The sequence below is a fragment of the Podarcis cretensis genome, assembly GCF_951804945.1.
Source record: "Podarcis cretensis genome assembly, chromosome: 8".
NCBI lineage: Eukaryota > Metazoa > Chordata > Lepidosauria > Squamata > Lacertidae > Podarcis > Podarcis cretensis.
Window position 1 is genome coordinate 17,920,196 of NC_137177.1, and position 17,594 is coordinate 17,937,789.

General features: G+C 48.2%; 1 pseudogene across 1 annotated transcript; it reads left to right on the forward strand.

The window, feature by feature from the left end:
• LOC307221601 (chemerin-like receptor 1 pseudogene) lies at nt 1–13,228 on the forward strand (annotated as a pseudogene). The gene is made up of 2 exons (XR_013843846.1): nt 1–364; nt 9,244–13,228. The product of XR_013843846.1 is annotated as a chemerin-like receptor 1 pseudogene (transcript).
• Nucleotides 13,229–17,594: the final 4,366 nt, after the last annotated feature.

Here is a 17,594-nt window from a genome sequence, read left to right on the forward strand (position 1 = left end):
CCAGCTTCAGCACTTGCTCTCGTGCTCTCTCCCCGTGTCTCACACGCTCCACATCTCCCTCACGCACAGGAAGACAAAGATATGCCAGCGAGCCCCGCATCACCTTGCAGGGAACAGCTAATCCGCTTCTCTGACACTCAGTACTTGGGGGCTTTTCAGTAATAGACGGAGCATTAGCTTCATTGCCCACAGCACTGGGCTCAGGTCATCCTACTGGGTCTGGATCAAACAGCATCTTCCACTCTTCTTCGGGAGCTAGCAGAAAATCACCCACACCTTCAGCCAGCAGATGGACAGAGGAGGCGGCGGCCAGAACTCACTACCTTTCTAACCTGTTGAAGAGACTGACCACACCTGAAGCAAGGTAAGACAGCTTGATCCCAAAAGGGTTTTTCTCCTCCTCCTTTCCCTCTTATACACCGGCTCCTTAGGATGGTGATGGAGAGATAATGGGTTGTATTCCATGCTAGTCTTACTCAGAGTAGACCCACTGAAGTGAGCGGACATGACTAACCAGTGTAACAACAAAAGGCTTTCCAAGACCATCTCCAACAAACTTGTCATTATAATAATAATCGCCTTTTTCATGCGTAAGGAGGTACGGAACTTTGTAAAACCACCTGTTTCTAGCGATGGATAATAATTAACAACATGACGACAAAAGCCTTTCTAAAGCCCTATCCACCGAATTATTACAAGAGTAATTACCTTTTTAAAACCATAACTGGGGAGAGATCCAACTTTGTAAAACCATCTCTTTCAATGGATTTAGGTCCAAATTAAAAAGTGGGTTAGGAACAGTGTTCGGTCTTCCTTCTTTTCCCCCTCCATACATGATCATGCACACACTCCCCTGTGCTAGAAAAGGATATATAAGATGCATCCTTTTAACATGCAGGTGTATTCCCCCCCCTTTGGAGGTGCTTTGGGGAGTTAGAAATCTGGTGCTGTAACGTGGCCACAGATAATAGGTGGTAATAGGGCCGTTTCATAGATGGGGAAACTGAGGCAGAGGTGGACATAAGTGTTTGGGTTGTTAATCCCTATACATGTCTACTCAGAAGTAAGTTCAGTGGAACCTATTCCCAGGTAAATGAGTATGTGATTGCTGCCCAAAGGAACTCTATATAAATCATCTTATTAGATGTGACTTAAAGTCCATGCTGCCTGGTGCTTTGCCTTCAAAAGTGACTAATCAAATGTCTGAGAAACTCACAATCAAGGCAAGAAAGTAACCCCTTGTTCTTTGTTCCCACCTAGCATCCCACAAGGGTACACTGATTCTGAATATGGAGGATCCACTCTCTCCTTTCATTTCTTTAAGGAAACCCAAAGGCAAAGAAGCCACAATTCTTCCCTAGATCTTGGGACCCTTCAATGCTTGTTCTAAAGAGCATCTTCACAGGTCACAAAATTTCTGCTCGGAAAGCATTTTCACACAGTGAAGCTGTCTGGTATGTGGGTGGGTGTGGGTGTGTAGGGGAGAGGGACTCTCACACCTGGGGGGTTAATTCTGTTCCCTGCAGGTAAATTGCTCTCCGTATAGGAATTCTACAGTATGTGGAGCAGCTTCTGCTCTGTTTAGTATGCTGCTACTTGAGGCAGCGTAAATGGAGAGAGAATCATAGAATTGTAGAGTTGGGACCCCAAGGATCATTTAGTCCAACCCCTGCAATGCAGGAATCTCACCATGAATGCCTTCCTTGTTCTCTTATAATGGCAGTGGCACCCACCTGAGAGGTTCTGGAGTGAGTTATGGCTGAAAAAAAGCCCTGGCTCAAACATTGTATATCACTAAAACATCACTTGTGGGACGCAGGTGGCGCTGTGGGTTAAAGCCTCAGCGCCTAGGGCTTGCCGATCGAAAGGTCGGCGGTTCGAATCCCTGTAGTGGGGTGCGCTCCCGCTGCTCAGTCCCAGCGCCTGCCAACCTAGCAGTTCGAAAGCACCTCCAGGTGCAAGTAGATAAATAGGGACCGCTTACCAGCGGGAAAGTAAACGGCATTTCCGTGTGCGGCTCTGGCTCTGGCTCTGGCCAGAGCAGCGATGTCACGCTGGCCACGTGACCCGGAAGTGTCTCCGGACAGCGCTGGCCCCTGGCCTCTTAAGTGAGATGGGCGCACAACCCCAGAGTCTGTCAAGACTGGCCTGTACGGGCAGGGGTACCTTTACCTTTACCTTTAAAACATCACTTAGAACTATAATTAAAACAACACAGAAATTACTAGAGTGCAGAAGTGGAGGGGAAGCACAGATCTAATAAGTTTTCCACTCTAGGCAGAGGTCTGAGTGGTTTTCCGCTCGCACCACTCCTTTCCTGGGGAAAACCAACTCTTTAGCGCTAAATTGGAACAAATGTCAATACGGAGAAAACCCGAATTGTTGTTTGCTCCAATTGAGCACTAAACAGTGGTTTTCCCTGGGGGTGAAAGCAGAGGACAAGATGAAACTGAGTCCTAAGAGTACAATGAAAGTGCCGAGTGAGGGAGTTCCATTGCAAGGGGCCACCACAGAGAAGGCTCTCCTGTGCACCACTGTCCCTGGGATCCCAAAGGATCGTGGTACCATCAGCAAGAGTCTCCCCCACTCACATTAACATTTGGGCAGCTCTATATGTGCGAAAGCTGTATGCTGGCTCCCTCGGCCAATAAAGTGAAATGAGTGCCGCAACCCTAGAGTCGGCCACGACTGGACCTAATGGTCAGGGGTCCCTTTACCTTTACCTATATGTGCTGAGGCACTCCTTCAGTTGTTTGGGACACAAGCTGTTTTGCAGCTTTGTAGGTAAGGTAAGGTAAAGGGCCTCTGGAGGGTTAAGTCCAGTCAAAGGTGACTATGGGGTTACGGTGCTCATCTCACTTTCAGGCCGAGGGAGCTGGTGTTTGTCCACATGTGCCCACATGACCCACATGTGGCCAGCATGACTAAACTGGTTCTGGTGCAACGGAACACCGTGATGGAAACCAGAGCACAAGGAAACACTGTTTACCTTCCTGCCACAGCAGTACCTATTTATCTACTTGCACTGGCATGCTTTGTATATCAACATAACCACCTTGAATTGGGCACCTTGGGAAAAAGGAGGGATATAAATGTCAGCAATGCGGGTTTTCAGGAAAAGTTTGAACTGGGAAAATGCCCAGATAATATTGTCATCCAAATTAGGATAATTTCCATAGTGTAACAAATCAGAAACAAACCAGTTTGCATCGGGGGTGGGGGGATGCCCTAAAACAAGGTTAGCCAATGTGGACCCACCAGATGTTGAATTTCCATAATTTCTTTTCCCTTTTTTTGGAAGATTTTATTGGTTTTTTACAGTTTAATGTTCAATCAAACAACACAATATAACATTTGTCATATAAAAGAAAATGAAACCCCCCTCTCCCCTGACTTCCTTCAACTTCCCCTTCTGGTACTTTAAATATTTACTACTTCTGCTTAAGTATCGAACTCCCATAATTTTCTGACACTTGCTGGTTGGGGCTAATGGGGGGGGGGGGTGAAATCTGGAGAGCACTATCCTGGCTACCTGCCCTAGAGAGTAATCTAATTTAACAAGGTTTATTTTACTTGTATTTAGGCTAAACACTTTGAAAGTACAAAGCTTGGCTAATATTGTACTCACAGCTGGCACCCACTCATGGTTACTAATGAACTTATAAAAGGGAATTTTCTTTCCCGCGGAAAAATTAAGCAGCGCAAGATTTTTCTGCCCAGCAACACTGATCAGTGCAATAACATAATTAGATTTTATTAGGCAATAGATATTGGAGTGGATACCCTTCTTACAATAGGAAAGGCGGAGGTAGGGATACGGATTTAAGAAGAAAAGCACGACCACCGAGGCGACGGGAGTGGCGTCCAGTGGTCAGAGCGGGAGTTAATAAATCGGAGGGCGTCGCGCTGTGTTCTCAAGCCTCGATTAAACCTTTTCCTCCGCGGCCAACTCTTTCCTCCGCCTTGTCTGGAGAGAAAGCGCTTAATGAATTAACAGCTCGCCGGCGGCGCGCCTGGCGTTTGTTAGCTGTGCGTGCGTTGAAGCAGCTGGGCGCGCATCAATTAGCGCGCCTAATGGGCCTTGGCGGCTCCGGAGCACGTGGCCCTGCGCTCCCCCGGCGGCTCCGGTGTCCCAAAGCGGCCCGCGGGGCCGGCTGGCTCATCCTAATCCGTCATTATTAGCAAACCTCCCGCCGTCGCCACCGGGGACAAGGGCGCAGGAATGGGAGCGGGCGAGCCTGCCTGCAGATCTCCCGCCCCGTCGCGGGGAGGTTGATTGATGAGCCTCATGCAGAAGGAGACGCCCGCTTGGAGGCAGCTAACGGGCTGAATAGCAGGGGCAAGGCGCGCCCCGCCCGCTGCCTGGACAACAGAGCGCCAGTATTGGCGCACGTATCCACCACCGGTCATCTAGTCCAACCTCCTGCCATGCAGGAATAAGCAGCTGTCCCATACGAGGATTGAACCTGCAACCTTGGCGTTATCAGCACCACGCTCTAGTCAACTGAGCTATCCAGGCATAAGAGGCAGCATAGTTCAACAGGTCGAGCTCACCCCCCCCCTCCGTGGAGGAGGGAATGCTGAGAAAAACCACACCGGTTGAGCACCTGCCTCCATGCACCAATAAGAACCCCCGTCCCCAGTTTCCTCCCAGCTTTAATAAATAAGGAACCTTAAAATAAAAGAGGAGGCACACTGCGCTTTGAACAGTTCCAGCTCGCGCTGCAAGCCCTCCGTGGCTTGGCCTGATCACTTCCCCGACTTCTCTCCGCTCTCCATGGAAATGTAAAGAATTCCGGCCTTTAAGGTGGTGCCGGAAATATTGGAGCAGAAAGGGATTGCGGCGCGCGTCTGAAGGGGCAAACGTGCTCTTGGGGTTTCGATTCCCTTTCTATAGACCTGGGGGTCGGGGGACGGGACGGGACCCTGGAAATTCGGCCGTATTTATTGACACTAACGGACAAGTGGGGCGCAAAAGCAGCATCTTCGCAGTCCTCTTCCCCTGCTTAGTTCTCTACAGAGATGCACCCCGCTAACTCTGTTCTGTGCTGCCTTTGTAAACGATGAAGGAAGGTGCGTTATATACAGTCAGACCGCTGGGTGAAATATCAGAATTGGAGGTGCCTGTCTAATTTAGTAGCTCCACATTAGCGGTGCCATGACATTGAAGGCCTTACTAAATTAATATGATGTATTTGTCGCGTGACAGTATTGTAGTCCTACAATATCTGGCAGCCTGCGGATTCCTGCCCTTGTGCCTAGAGTCCCATCAACATCATGGCATGAAGTGCAATTCTGGTAAGGTAGCCAGATGCAAAAGTCGTCTTCTTCGTCTTCTGTGATCACTGGTAGCTGAGTAAGGGTGTCTTCCCTGAGGTCTTAACAGTGTGTCTCTAAGTGACTGTGGAGGCCAATTTTGGATCCGCACATCCTTCCACAGTGGGGATATAGGTTTCTGGGCGGGAGTTGATCACGGTGAGGATTTGCCAAACGTGTCTTCCTCTTAGCTCGTTTTTCCCTTTCGTCCTGAATTTGTACTTGTTCCAGGCATCCGAACAACATGACCAGTCCAACGAAGTCGATGTTAAAGTAATAGGGCGCAAAATGTAAACATGGGCGTTTTGCTACAAAATGTTGGTCCAGTTCCTTTTTCATATATCATGAAGAAACAGGGGAAAGGTGCCGTTTTCAAAATATCCTGCAGACTGGTGACTTTTCTTTTCACTGACCTGGCTTTTTGTACTCAATACACAAAGTCGGTTGAGAACAGTTTTCCTTGACACAGAGAGTGTGGAATTTTCACCTGTTTCACTTCTGTGCTGGGCTGCTGTTAACAGCAGAAGAGCAGGGGGGTTAGTAAAAATGGTGGTACTGCAACCCCCAGCTACCTGTATACCTTTTTTATTTTGCTGTTTCCAGGTTGTATGTCTCTGGGCATTTAAACAGCAGCTGGAATGAGTTTTGAGAAAGGTTGCACAATGCGTACCACCCACACGCAGAGAGCTTCTAGGTTACAGCCGTCCCCAGCAGGCCAGACGCAACAATAGCTATGTTATTTATACAGCCGCAGGAGTGTTGCATAACAAGATTGCATACAGATGGTGATCTCCAGCAGGGATGCAAGAAGCGGAGCCGAAAACCTAAGTTCTCATCTGAGAGAGATCCAGCAGATTTTTCTCTCTCCTCCAAATCTAAAATGCCAAAATTCTGGATTCAAGAATAAAAGGTAAAGGTACCCCTGCCCGTACGGGCCAGTCTTGACAGACTCTGGGGTTGTGCGCCCATCTCACTTAAGAGGCCAGGGGCCAGCGCTGTCCGGAGACACTTCCGGGTCATGTGGCCAGCGTGACATCGCTGCTCTGGCGAGCCAGAGCCACACACGGAAACGCCGTTTACCTTCCCGCTGGTAAGCGGTCCCTATTTATCTACTTGCACCCAGAGGTGCTTTCGAACTGCTAGGTTGGCAGGCACTGGGACCGAGCAGCGGGAGCGCACCCCACCGCAAGGATTCGAACCGCCGACCTTTCGATCGGCAAGTCCTAGGCACTGAGGCTTTAACCCACAGCGCCACCTGCGTCCCCGGATTCAAGAATAGTCTTATATTAAAACCCCCGCCACCATCAAAATTATCATTGCACAACTGAACTCTGAATGCTATTAACAATGTTACAAGCTGAAAATTCAGTGTGGTGTAGTGGTTAGAGTGTCGGACTAGGACATGGAAGACCAGGGTTCAAATCTCCACACAGCCAAGAAGCAAACTAGGTGATTTTGGGCCAGTCACTTACCTACCTCACAGGGTGGTTGTGAGGATGAAATGAGGAGGAAGAGAACCATGTATATCACCTGAAAATAAAAATAAATAAAATGTGCTATGATTTCAAAAACGCTCTCACGATTTTCTACATTTGTGCTTGCAAATATGAAAGGAGAGATTAGATCCACCAGTACCTTTCCCACGATCTACGTCATTAACATATTCCTACATGTTTGCCTTCAACATGAATGTTGAATTTAGAGAGAGAGGCACTGCGGGGTTTGGGTGCAGGCGAACTGCCCCCATAAGGGCTTGGCACATGTCATCACTGACCAACTCCCACCATGGCAGCTCTGCTTGCTCTACCTCTTCCCATCTCTTGGCAACAGAACATCTCTACAACCCCTTATGCAACTTTCTGCTTTTGAACGGTGTTTCATTCATCCAAGCTGCCCTCCAACTCACGCTCCTCCCTCCCCTCTGCTCTGCGTAATATTCCCAGCTAGAAAGAAGTTGTGCTGTAACCAGAGCAACAGAGATTGCCCTTGAGAATTTCACTTACTGAGATATATATATATATTTAAAGTAATTGCATAGGGTGGTGGGTGGGTGGGAGAAAGGAGTGGTGGAACAGAACTGAAAAGGGAGTACAGGGTTCTCCTTTGGATGAAAACCCAGAAATCCTGGCCCCTCCAGCCAGGCAACCTTTTTTCTTCTTCTTCACTCGTAGATCCTAGAGGAGGCTTAGTCCAGTAGGGTGAACTGGGCACTGCCCCACCAATCTCAGTCTGCCCTTAGCCAACCCCCTGCAAGTCTGCCTTCTTTTTTCCATTTCCATATCCATCTATCTATCATCTATCTATCTATCCTATTGAAGTTTTCAAATAATGACAAATTTACAAAATGGAAACAAGAAAGAAAGGAGAGAGATAAGATCCCTCAATTAATTACCAATATGCTGCATGCATGGTGGATCAAACAAAAATGTTAATCTTAATTCTCTTGTGGGTTTTTCCACGTGTACACCATATGAATACGATCAAGACAAGATAAGAGAGCATGGGTGTGTTGTGTCTTATTGTTTGCATTTCCATGCAACTCATACTATAGCAAAAGCTAGAAGGACCACCCACCCATATACCTCCTTATTCTACTCTTACAAGCCACCTAGATTTTAGTGGTTGAGTACATGGAGGGCTGAGTTTTCCCTTTGGGCTGCAGACTCTTGCATGGGATAGAGTGGCTGTGAACGGAAAGAGGAGGGTAGGGGGTTGAAAAGCTGCAGTGAGGATGCAGAAGACACCCTGTCGCCCTTTTACCCCTGCCCAAAATAATTATGAAGTTGATGGTGCTTATCATTTAGGTGGTGCAGTGATGGCCAAGGACCTCATGTACCTTAAGCCCAGGGTATGAGAAAGGGCTGTTATTGGGGAAATTACAGCACCTAATCCTGGACAGCTCCCTTAGCCTTGATGTGGCTTTGCAATGAGCACTCAGCACAGGAACTTAAGAATAACCTTCCTGGATCAGACTAAAGGCCTCTCTGGTCCGGCCTCCTATTCTCCCAGAGGCCAACCAGATGTTTTGGGGAAGCCTGCAAGCAGAACCTGTGGGCATCAACACTCTGCTCACCTGTGATTCACAGCTTCAGGCATTCATAGGTATGCTGACGCTTGACAGTGGAGGTAGAGCATAGTCACCATGGCTAGTACCCTCCGCGATTTTGTCTAATCCCCTTCTAACATCATCCAAACTGGTGGCCATCTCTGCATATTCCATAGTTTTAGCTATGTGCTGCAGGAAAGCAAGGGATGAGCTCATGCCCCACTCAGTGCCACATCCAGGCTCATAGATCCAGGGGGAACCTCAAACCACTAAAACTTATTCCAGTGGTTTCCAAACCTCCTTTCCCCACGGACCACTTGACAATTGCAGAGGGTATTGGTGGATCACTATTTCTGCCTTTTGCAACAACTGTAATGAGCTAGATGCTGCATGATTCTAAATTGCATTACTGTTGCTTCTTTTATTTCTTAAATACACATTCCATAGAATTCAGATTGCATTGCAGTAAAATACAATATAAGAAATGTATAAAATACAATCAAAACCAATGTGTATGTTTAATGCAAGGAATGCACCATCTCTTTTCTTCAACCACAAATCCACACACTGTGGACAACTTGAATGAAGCTCCTAGACCACTGGTGGTCCATGAACCACAATTTGGGAACCCATGACCTATTCCACCTGTGACTATTTGGCCATCCATGATACACTAGTACAGGGATGGGATATCTGTGGCCCTCCAGCTGTTGCTGGGCGACAACTCCCATCATCTCTGACCTTTGGCCACGTTGACTAGGGCTGATGGGAGTTGGAGCCCAACCAATGTGCTCTCCACCCCAACATAAGTGATGGCACTATATAAAAATTATAATTAATGCTATATGAGTTTTCTCTCCGTCTCCTTCTCTCTTTGGCAGGGAGATGTCAACAAGCCCATCAGGCAATGTCTCCTCACCCTCTCTGGTCCTGGAGGAAGCCACTGTGCGCAGCACTGTAAAGGTCATCACTGGGGTGATCTTCAGCTTCATCTTCCTAGCCGGAGTGACTGGGAATGGGATAGTGTTGTGGGTCACCGGCTGGAAGCTCCGCTGGACCTCCAACACCATTTGGTTCTTCAACCTCGCCTTGGCCGACTTGGCTTCCACCTCCCTGATCTTCGTCACAGTGTTGAACTTGGCTCTGGACCTGCACTGGCCCTTTGGCTCAGTGGCCTGCAAGGTGGCCAACTGCCTTTTTGGGCTGAGCGTGTGCAGCGGTGTCCTGCTACTCAGCTCCATCAGTGTGGACCGCTGCGTGCTGGTGGTGGCCCCTGTCTGGTGCCAGAACTATCGGACCCCGCGCCTCACATGGGGGACTTGCGGGCTCCTCTGGATGATCTCCCTCACCTTCTTCGTCCCCAGCTCTTACTTCTTCACTGAGATCTCAGTGGAGAAGAATAACCGGAGCTCCTGCAACAACCTGGACATCTTCCAGGACTGGCAGGAAGCAGAAGTCCTCACCATCTGCATCTTTCTCTACCAGTTCCTACTGCCCTTGCTGGTCATCTCGATCTCCTACACCATCCTGGTGGTGACCATGCACAAGAAGAAGCTCAACAAGTCCAGCAAGCCCTTCTTGGTGGTTACCAGGGTGGTCTTCTGCTTCTTCCTCTGCTGGCTGCCCTACCATGCCCTGGCTCTGGCAAGGATCTCTATGGATGCTGTTCCAGATGCTGTGCACCTGGTGGCCATCCCTCTTTCCAAGTGTCTGGCCTTGTTCAACAGCTGCATCAACCCCTTGCTCTATGTCTTCGTGGGGCAGGAGTTCAAGGATGCAGTGAGGAGGTCTTTGCTGCAGGTCTTCAAGACAGCTTTTGAAGAGGCACCAGTGGCCACCAGTGTTTGAGATAAGCAACTGCCAGTGTTGCAGAAACCAGAGAAGGCACTCTTCTTTTTAAAGTCACTGTATCTCATCACAGTGCTCCATTGACTGTGCAGCTGGAGAGAAGAGGATCTCTAAACACAGACCTGTGTATACTGTGCATTTAGATACAACAACATTCTGCAGCAAGGTCCCATGCAGAGACATTCTGCAGGCTATATTCAATTCTGCAAAACTGACATACGTCTTTTTCAAGGTTAAAAGGAGATGAGAATTATCCTATTCCTGCTCATTATAAGGAGGGACAAGGAATTAGGTACTGAAAGCTCAACTCTGACAATTAGAAATCCTGCTCAGGCTTCCCTTTCTTGAATCCTGAGATTTCCCTAGATATTGCCCATCCATCTTCAAGCCTTCCCCCCCCATCACAAGGGCTAGAAACTGAACATTTTATAAATAAGGCTGAGACTCACAAGGTGTCAGGGCTGGAGTCAGACACAGGTCAGCACGAAAGACACAAGGCTCCATTGCCAGTAAAGTCAACTCTTTATTCAAGGAAATAGCAGACAACTCAGCAACCCTTCCCAGCAGGTCTTGCCTCTGTGGAGCAGTTGCCAGGACTGAAGGTCCCTGTCTCCCACCCTTTCTAAGGCTCCTCCTCTCCCAGATGTTTTCCAAGCAGTCTCAAACTGTGTCTGCGCACCTCTGGTCTCTGCCCTCCTCTTTATTCTCTTTATTCTGTGTGTTCTTGGAGACCGGGGGGGAAGAGAGCTTGTCACAGTAGGAGAAGCAGACTCTCTGGATTCTTCAGCAGCCTCTTGACCCCCCCACCCCAGCTTCAGCCTTGGAGTCTGAACTGCTTCCTGTCACTGGCTCTCCCTGCTCACTAAACTCCATTGCCCCTTCAGCTTCCAGCCCTGCCTCTCCTGCTGATCTCTCTTTAGTGTTCCACCACCAACTCCCAGGCTCTGAGCCTTCTTCCTCTGGGGTTTCCCTTGGGGGTTCCCCGGCTGGTGCCTCCCACCACTCCTCTCTGTCCAGTTAGTTCCTGACACAAGGTAAGACATTTTATTCCGTCCTTGTGTTGTCAGCATTGCTAAATGCACACAACTCTGCCAACCTGGGGCTTCTCAGCCCTCCTTGATGCCTCTTAGTCCTGATCACCAGTGTCCTGTGTAATCCTGCCCAGAGGTGTACCTAAGCTCCCTTGGCAAGGAGCTGCATTGGTGCCCATCCCCTCGTCCCTTGTACCCTTGGCAAGGAGCTGTATTGGCACCTCTAAAACTGGGAGAGACTATGAGCCAGAAACTCAAAACGCTTGCTCGCTCCACCAGTGAATTCCTCCATGGCCGTTGGGGTCAGGTCTGCTCTGTGATGGCCTATGCCAGCAGCCAAATTCCTCCACCAAGGCACCCAGATGAGCCTATGTGCCTTGCCTGGCCACCCAGAGAAGCAGATGAGAAGCCTGGAGAGCACATAGATGGGCAGGTGGACTCAGCCACTCTGAGCCAGAGTGGCAAGGCATGATTTTTGTGCCCTGCCCCAGGCCTGTGTCCTTACCAACCCCTTGGTATGCCCTGATCCATATCTACTGAGATTTAAGTCCTACTGTGATCAATTGGACTTAATCCAGGGCAGCATTCCCCAACCTGATGCCCTCCAGATATCATTATGACTCCGATTTCCATCAGAACCTGCCAACATGGGGCAATGGAAGCTGCAGGGACAACATCATCTGGAAGGCAACCAGATCAGGAACTACGTCCTTGCCTCTCTAATGCAACGGCTGTCTCTGTTTTAGTGAGTAAAGTTCTGTGAAGTTGGGTGTGACATTTGCCAGTTTTACCCTCGGATCCGATTCAGTAATTCGCCTGCTTCTGCATTTGTTCTTGAAGATGCTGCTCAAAATAGCCTCTATTGCCATCCCTGGAAAAATGAAGTACTGTACATCTTCTCGACCCTTTTGCAACTTTCCCATGTACTACTTGGATGGAGCTGTTGGACCACCAATGGTTCATGAACCACAACTTGAGAACATTTAGTTTACAGGGTGTCAGAGCAGCTTTTTGTAGTGTGGAAACCTGCCATGTCGCTGCTTTGTGGTGAAGTTGGGTCCAGCAGGAGAGCCCCACTTTCAGACCATGGCCAGCCAAAGATGGAGGCTGGAGGTGAAGAATACAAAATTGCTACTACCCACTAAATAACACAGAACTATAATTCAGCAGGGAGTTGTCTTGCCTAACTCCCCCTCTCCTTGTGTGTGCCTCTTCTAAAATAGTGCATGCAATCTACAGTTTTTATAGGTGTTTCGTAAAGAGTTGTTTTTTTCTTAATGGTGTACCAATAAGTTGGGGTGGGGGTGCTTTTTAATCACTCGCATGGAATGTACGGAGCTGCCTTACACTGTGTCAGACTAATGGCCCATCCAACTCACTATTGCCTGCACTGATTGGCAGCAGCTCTCCAGGGTTTCAGAAAGGGAGTCTCTCTCAACCCTATGTGGAGATCCCAGGGAGTGAACCTGAGAGCTGCTGCATTCAGGGCAGCTGCTTCAGTCCTGAGCCACGGTCTTTCCCTGAATGCTTTTAACTCAAAATGCTTTTAAGTCTGTCTTAACTGATTCAGCACCAGCACCTGCTTTTTTTGTGTGGTTTTGGGTTATTTCTTTTCTCTCTCATACACAAAGTGCATTTGATGATTTTTGAGCAAATTCCTCATTTTTCAAATTTGGTCTACTTGTGTCTCTTTATAATCCCCAGGGGCATTTCATAGAATCATAGAAATGCAGTTGGAAGGGAACCCGAGCATCATCTAGTCCAACCCCCTACAATGCACGAATATGCAGGTGGCCCATAAGGGGACTGAACCCTTATCTTGGCCTTATTAGCACCACACTCTAACCAGCTGAGCTAACTCGTGGTCCAGCAAATTATCTGATCATTGCAAATGTTTTTTATTGAGGGGGAATGCAAAAATGGGTGACCGTTCCATCCTAACCCAGCTGCTGGCTGAAAGATAAGGGAGTGTTGGGTGTGTGTGTGTGTGTGTAGAGCAGACAGGGAGAATTATTATTATTATTATTATTATTATTATTATTATTATTATTATTATCATTATCATTATTTATTACTACCATTGGACCTCAAGATGACATTGCAGTCCATCAGCCCCACTCAGTATGCCTGATGTTCAGAGATAATTGGAACTGCAGTACAGCAACATCAGGACCATCACCAGCTTCCCACCCCTGGTGTAGAGAGAACATCTACTGCAGCTGGATTGAGGAAGGCAATTAAGTGTGAACAGGATTTTTTCACCCAGAGGTGATGGGTCATGGGGAACTGGATTCCCTGAAACACCAGCAACCTCAATTTCTCAGCTTTTTAACATCCCCAGATTGCATTTTGTTTGTTTTTGTTTTGCTTGCAACAATGAGGGCTAGAAACCTGATATTTACAGAAGAAACTGCTGTCCGGATGCACTGAACACCTGCAGCTAGGGTTGCCACCTGACCAGGATAAATACAGGATTGTCCCGTATTTCAGTGTGAAACGCTACGTCCTGTATTGATACAGTTTTGTCCTGTATTTCAGGTGTTCTCTCTCAATCTGTGCCAAGTTAAGAGATCCGCTCTAAACACATCTGTTTGAAAGGTGTGTGTGAAAGGTCATGTATTTAAGCTCTGTATAGCCAAGCACAGACAGATTTGCAAATTCATGTGTATGTATGTGCAACAAATTCCAGAGAGGCCATCCTGTTAGGTTGAAATAGATTGTAATGGATTGCTTTGAAGACACTTCAGCACCAGCTTGGGGGGGGGGAATTCCCTCCAACCCCCCACCCCATCCAGTATTTTGCCAGGATAAAGGTGGCAACCCTATATGCAACATGGAAGAATGTTCAAAATGGTCTTTCAGTCCCTTGTCATTGCTGGTGGCCTTCGCAAACCCTGTTTCAAGAGAAGTGTAATTTCCCTTTCTATACACCGTATCCCCCACGACTTCTCTTCAGCTTGCATCTGCACATTTTGATTACCAATCAAGATCTCTGTGGGATTGTTTGAGGCTCCTGCTCATCAAAACCGATGTTTACAGAGATGAAAAGAAATGACTTTTGCATACCTGTAACAGGAAACACTGCCCACCTCATTGCTGTCGACACTGTGCCTGCCGTCTCTGATGCCTGACTCATGCAATGCCCAAGACGTTTTGCTGCCTTTTGCCAAGGACAAGATGACTTTGCACTGACCGTTCCAATGAACAGAACTCAACCCAAGTGGCAGCTGAGAACTGAAATACTAGCTATGGGAGGAACTGCAGCCTCCACCGCTGCCGGATGCAGCAGGTTAGCTTCACGGCCACTGCCAACCAGGGCAGCTGCCTCACTCTGCCCAATGGTAGGGCCATTCCTGTTGGGCCTGCTCTGATACCCCCCTCCAGAAACGAGGTTGTTTCCCTTCTGCTTCCCCTCACAACTCCCATCACCCCTTATGCATTCACTTGCGAGTGTGTATGAAGGAACACTACTTACGAGGGGCATTAGGGCTCTATCAAGCAAGGATAGAAGCAGTTTTTGCTCTCCTTTTTTCCTCCGCATGGGCTTTTAAGCAGGCAGCAATTTGTGGCATCATGCGTCAAGTGTGCCTTGTCTCTTTCAGGGTTTGTGGCAGTGGCAAAGAGATCGAGAGATGTAGCTGGAAGTCTGAAGAGTTGCAAGGCTCAGCCCACACTGTAGACTTTGCTGCTTTCTCAGCAAGTGTCCCAGAGTTCATTCCTCCTCCTGGCTGCTGAGTTCTGCAAGGACAGCACTCGGGAGAAGAAAACTAATGGGGAGGGCCACCCCTGGGGTGGGTTGTTAAGCAAGGCAGGCAGGCAGGCAGGCAGGCAGGCGAGAGTTGGCAAAGGGGAGGCAAAAGCTAGTTGTTCAGCACATCCTTTGCCCTAATGAACGAGCCTCCATTGGTGACTGCATGCTCACCTGCTCCTGGTGAGGCCATGAACGAGAAAGGAGTGGCGCCCTCTGCTCATCTTTCCCTCTGGATTGGGCCCACAGAAAATGGAAAGCTGTGACATTGGCAAGGACCTACCCAGAGAATCTTGCCCAATGCACTCTGGTCAGCACCCAGATTGAACTCTCGGTGCTGAAAACAGCATCCAGTGACAAAGTCAAATGCATTGGAGTGGGGGCTCTGTTGCTAAAACACCTGCAGCAATAGGTTTGCCACTGATTCCTCCTGCTTTCAGGTCAGTGGTCCCCAAGGAACCAGGATCTTGGCCATCTTGGCTTAGGCTCCTCCCCCAGAATCCGCTGGTGCCAACTCTGCACGGTTGAGAAGTGAGATGAGGAAGAAGAATCACCAGTGTACCTTTTTACTTATTATAGTGGTACCTCGGGTTAAGAACTTACAGTGGTACCTCGGGTTACATATGCTTCAGGTTACAGACTCCGCTAACCTAGAAATAGTGCTTCAGGTTAAGAACTTTGCTTCAGGATGAGAACAGAAATCGTGCTCTGGCGGCAGCAGGAGGCCCCATTAGCTAAAGTGGTGCTTCAGGTTAAGAACAGTTTCAGGTTAAGTACGGACCTCTGGAATGAATTAAGTACTTAACCAGAGGTACCACTGTAATTTGTTCCGGAGGTCCATTCTTAACCTGAAACTGTTCTTAACCTGAGGTACCACTTTAGCTAATGGGGCCTCCCATTGCTGCTGCACTGCTGCCATGCTATTTCTATTCTCATCCTTAAACAAAGTTCTTTACCCGAGGTACTATTTCTGGGTTAGAGGAGTCTGTAACCTGAAGCGTCTGTAACCCACCCTATACCCACAGGTCTCAGGACTGGCTCCAGGCAGAGTGCGAAGGTCCCATTATTTGCATGCTGTTCAGGCACATTGCAGTGAAAGGAGTATCTGCTTGCCAGCATCTCAGTATAGGCAGAGGGCCCAGCGATTTGACATGTGCCAGCCTTTCCCCTTTGCACGGAGCTCCCTAATCCACAACACTTTTATTAATGATTGTTACATTTCACAGTTGAATTAGTTGATGTCATTAATCAGCAAAGTACTGACCTGGCTGATTTGGGAAAGGGGAGGGGAAGTTGCCAGAAATGCAAGGAACAAGACTGGCTTTCAAATCTAAACAGCTTGCTTACTTCTCTGTGAATAGGGAGGTTTTGAAGTAGGCTCTACTTCCAGATCCGACAAAACCACAAGCTCCACCCCAGGCCTTGCCCCGTTACCAGCACAGCTATTAATTTTAAGAGCTAACAAGCCTAAGTTTGTATTGCCATGTGACACAAGGCAGTAGGGCCAGACTTCCGAAAGCAGCTTCAGAAATGCCTTTTTGGGATTTCCTGTCCTCTAGTTCAACTCAGTTTTGAACAAAGAACCATAATGCCTCCAGCTTGACAACAGCTTATCCCTCTGAGCCAGAGTCTAGAAATCATAGAATGAGTCCACTCATTTCCCATATCCTCTGGTTAGAATATTGCAAGCTCATTGTGCACTGCAAATGGGGCTTTCAGCATGGTCTATCAGTGATGCCTAATTGGACTCAAGGATTGTTATCCAGAGAGCCTTAAGTGTTCCTTTGATGGCTGTAGATGTTCCTAAATGGGCAATTCGAGCCGCAGAGACAGGTGGTCTGCATATGATAGGGCTTTTACAGCTGAAAGGGTCCTAGCGAGGAGCAGGGGGTAGGGAGAGAATAAGCTAGGGTTGCTTGAAGGGAGAGCACCTTAGGCTGAAGGCCAAGTAGCTCTGGAGATTGTTGCCTTGAAGACTTGCCTGTTTGCCTCCACTCGTGATCTGCTTGTGTGCTTGTCAATAAAGCAAATGTTACAAAGACTGCAGATTTCTTTTGTGCTCCTCTCTGGAAAGCTAAAGGGTAAAGGGTAATGGGTGACTGACTCTGGGGTTGCGGCGCTCATCTCGCTTTATTGGCTGAGGGAGCCGGCGTACAGCTTCCAGGTCATGTGGCCAGCATGACTAAGCCAACTCCTGCCTTTTTATATATATCTCAAGGCTTTTATATGTTATTTTCCTTTTATGGTTTTACCAACATAATGCCTAATAAAGGTTTGATAAGTAAGTAAGTAAGACTAAGCCACTTCTGGCGAACCAGAGCAGTGCATGGAAATGCCGTTTAACTTTCCGCCAGAGCGGTACCTATTTATCTACGTGCACTTTGACATGCTTTCGAACTGCTAGGTTGGCAGGAGCTGGGACTGAGCAACGGGAGCTCACTCTGTCGCGGGGATTCGAACTGCCGACCTTCTGATCAGCAAGTCCTAGGCTCTGTGGTTTAACCCACAGCGCCACCCGTGCCCACCTGGAAAGCTAAGTGGGGTGAATTTGGTGGGTTTCTGGTTATGACATCAACTCACAACTTCTGTTTCTTGAATGACTGAT